We start from the raw sequence: 4102 nt of genomic DNA on the forward strand, positions 1-4102 counted from the left end.
CACAGCCCTGCATGGCACCCAGGGCTACATGTAGTCACTCCCTGACCTCAGTTATCTTTGGTTCATCAAGCAGATTTTAGATCTGTAAACTTGTGAGCTTGAAGGAAGTCTCCCCTTCAAAGCACATTTCAGGCTCATCTGAACAACAAAGGGTAGTTAGGCCTTATCTAATCCCAGCTGCTGTTCCCAAGCTTGCTGCTTGCCAATAGATCGTGTTTACTTAAAAACACTTTGTTTTTTCCTAAATGTCCTTTTTGTTAATCTTTCGATATGGATGTTTAATGATATTATATTTGGAACTATTCATCTGGTAATATTTAGGATAACTTTGTGCTTGCTGAGGGGTAAGGGAGAGGCATCTTTCTGGTCAAAAGGGACTAGTCCCAATGACATCGTGGAAGTCTTGATTCCCTTTGCATATTTCACACAGCCTAAACTAAAGAGGTTAATCATTTGTGGAGGTATCTTATATTGGAATAACATTTCTTCATTTCCTACTATTTGAGAGTTCAGTATTTCACAATTGTTAATTGATGGATTGATGCCATGTTATCAGCTGTCTTGGCTAATACCTGGTTTATAAAATCACAGTGTATAGTCTACATAGCTCTTTTATCATGGACTCAGATGCTTCATAGCAATTACTTATATCTTATAAAAAGGTAAGAATGCTTATTGAAAACATGTATATAAATGCCCAGGCATAGACAGGTGCACTTAGAAGGCGCTAAGTCCTGACTCAGGGTTGGAATTGATGAGATCGTTAGGATAAAGTTAAACTTGATAGTCATTTAGTTATTCTCAGTGATGTTAATATTAGGGTGTGTTTGCATTGCCAGAGAACACTGTTAGGAGATTGTAACTGTTAAAAAAATACTCAGGTGGTGAGTCAGCGAGACAGTGCTGAGTTCAAGTTGCTGGGCACTCTGTATGCAGATGGTAAAAGCCAAGATAAAATGTCTGCTGAACCTGCTCAAATGCATGTTGCTCTCACCATACCTGGCCCATTCGTCTGGGTTCAGAGATCATTCATTTATTTATTTACTGGGGTCTCACTATGTGGCTGTTCTGGAACTTGCTATGTAGACCAGGATGGCCTTGAACTCTTAGAGATGCACCTGACTTTGCCTCTGGAGTGCCAGGATTAAAGGTATCTGCCTAGGATGCCCTCTCTTTTATTTCCAAGTTTCCTTCCCAGATACAATTACACTTTAGGTTGTGGGTTTTGTTTGCTTGTTTATTTGTTTTGCTTACCTGCTTACTCCATTTTGATGTCCTTGAGAATGAAGGATACAGTTTTTAAAATTAGGTTTTGAATCTCCATAGCATTACTTAGCATCTTTTTTTCCCCATGTAGAGCCAATAAGCATTCATTTGAGTTAATGTAACTTGATTTAGTACCTAATCAATGTTTGCCTAAAAACTCTGCTTTCTATATTGTGCTCAAAGGTCCCATGCTGCCCAGCACTTCCCCTCAAAAATCATAGGTCTCCATGTGGACTTCCTCTCTTCCCCTCTTGTGGTTTGTGCTTATCTGGGCACACACATTGTTGGGTATTTTCCCTTGAAGCCAGTTAACACCTATCAGATCTTGTTAGTGGAAAGAGGTCCCTTCTAAGCCACACTCAATGAGAGCAAGAGAAAAATACTTGTTTTCCTGATACACACAGACCACCTCACTATTCAAGTCAGTTAAGAGAAGAAATGACAAAGAAATTTAGCAGCTTTAGACAAATATTTTTCCATTTGATTTTTTTGAAAAAAAGAGAATGGACATATATATGCTTTATTTTGGAGGAGAAATTATTTTATGTGGATTTTTAGTAGGATCTGAGACCCCAGTAGAGGCTGGCTAGATGGTGCAAGGAAATGGAATGGGGTCCTCCAGCGCCTTCAGATTTCAAATGAAGTTTCTCTATGGGAAGAACAGCTGAGAGTCTTGTATTATTTTTTCTTTCTTTCTTTCTTTTTTTTTTCTTTTTGGTTTTTCGAGACAGGGTTTTTTCTGTGTAGCCTTGGCTGTCCTAGACAAGCCTTGTAGACCAGACTGGCCTCGAACTCGCAGCTATCCACCTGCTTCTGCCTCCGGAGTGCTGGGATTATAGGCGTGCGCCACCATGCCTGGCTTTAGGAATCTTTTACTTTGAAATTTGTGTTCCTTCCCCAAATCCAGCTAGTAATTTCTTTGTACGATATTTATCTTTGTAACGATTTCACATTATAATCTTTAAAATTCTCTGCACAGATCAGTGCAGCTCACCGCCCTCATCAGAGAAGTTTTACAGTGGGGCCAGGGATCTTACAGAGGCATACAGCTGGCCGAAGTGCGGAGAGTCCTCGACAGGGTGGGGGAGGGGGAGGTTCAGTCCTAAAGGAACATCTCTATTAACTCTCTCGTTCAAGATGCGGGGAGCATCACAGAAGAAGCCGTGGGGAAGTTTGTAACAGCCAGAGTTTGGGGAACACTGCTGTGAAGTAGTGTCTTTAGGATGCTGTAGGACCTTAGGAGCTTGCAGCAGCTTTTGCTCCCTGCACAAAATCAGGCCAGTTTACCTTTCACGTGAGTGGGGGAGGGCTCAGGAGGCTGCTAGCTGAAAAGCTGCTGGCAGCTGATGGTCACTTGGGGGGGGGGGTGGGGGGGAGAGAGTAAGTTTTCTTGAAGGGTGTGGCTTTTGCTAGGTTGCTAATGCTCCTGTGGATGGCCCCACACCTGTACAAGTATCAACAGCGTCAACTGGACTCTCAGTACGTTGAAAACAAAACGGAACCAATGAGCTAAACAACCAACCAAGCAAAAAAACAAAACAAAACAAAAAACCCACATGAAGCTGGGAGGAAGATGTGTTGGGAAGGTGTTGGCAAGGGTTGGAGGGGACAGTAGGGGTAAATCTGACCAAAATATAGTGCATATATGCGTGAAATTATTTTTTCTTTCTTTTTGTTTGTTTTGTTTTTTGAGACAGGGTCTCTCTGTGTAGCCTTGGCTGTCCTGGACTCACTTTGTAGACCAGGCTAGCTTTGAATTCATAGCTATTCGCCTGCCTCTGCCTCCCTAGTGCTGGGATTAAAGGTTTGTGCCACCACTCCCGGCCCGAAATTCTTAAGATAAATAAAAATGTAAAACTAACAGCTCTACAGCAACAGTTAAAAAATTCTGTTGGGATTCGTAAGTCTTCCTTGAAGTTAGGACTACTTCTACCAGGAAAATGTGATTTGAGGCCATGGAGATGACTCAGAGGGTAAAAGCTGTTGCTGTGCTAGACTGACTGAATTTGATTCCTGGAACCCCCATAAAGGGAACCCACTTACTTGCAGGAGAAATGAGAGGACTCTACCCCACAAAATTGTTTTCTGACTTCCATATGTGTGCTGTGGCATGCATGCACTGCCTGCTCCCAGTGTTATTTTGTGTGTGTGTGACAGAGAAAGAGAGAGAGAGAGAGAGAGAGAGAGAGAGAGAGAGAGAGAGAGAGAGAGAGAGAGATATGGAGAGACAAACACAGAACCACACAAGACACACACACACACACACACACACACACACACACACACACACAAAGAGAATAACTTTAGTTTTTAAAAAATGAGGCCTGTTTTTGTTTTTTGTTTTTTGTTTTTTCCAGATTGGACTGCTTTCTTAGCTGATTATATTAAAGGAAAAACAAAAGAGCGAAGGGCCCATGAGGTTGTTTATCATCAGTTCACATTCAGCTGAGCACAGCCAAACCTTGAACACGCACAGATCTGCAGGAGCAGGAGGCCAAAATAACGTGAACAGCAGGTGACTTTTCTCAAGAAGCTTACAGTGTGAGTTTAGGATAGAACTTCCTCACCATAAAGGAAAAGGAAAAAAAAAAGTTTTTCCTTTTTAAAAAACAGCTGTGTGACTTGCTGGCTAAGCACATGCTCTTCCTTGTAGTTTCGAAAGGAACAGCACTTAGAGGACCTCTCTCTCTCTCTCCCCTCAGCCCTTCCTCCCACCCTGGACTGTACCACTAAATCTTAGACAATGGGGTGATCAAAAGCAGAAATTCAGTTAGTACTTGTGGAAGCCAGTCCCTCTATAAGCACAACTTCGCCTGTTACTTTCGTCTCGTTGCAG

General features: G+C 42.2%; 1 protein-coding gene across 1 annotated transcript in view; it reads left to right on the forward strand.

Annotated features, from left to right (window-relative positions):
* LOC311608301 (uncharacterized protein) overlaps positions 1-4102 on the forward strand; it is a 67367-nt gene that overhangs the window by 63185 nt on the left and 80 nt on the right. The gene's annotated exons all lie outside the window — the stretch shown is intronic.

This window comes from Acomys minous (assembly GCF_964271855.1).
Source record: "Acomys minous genome assembly, chromosome: 11".
NCBI lineage: Eukaryota > Metazoa > Chordata > Mammalia > Rodentia > Muridae > Acomys > Acomys minous.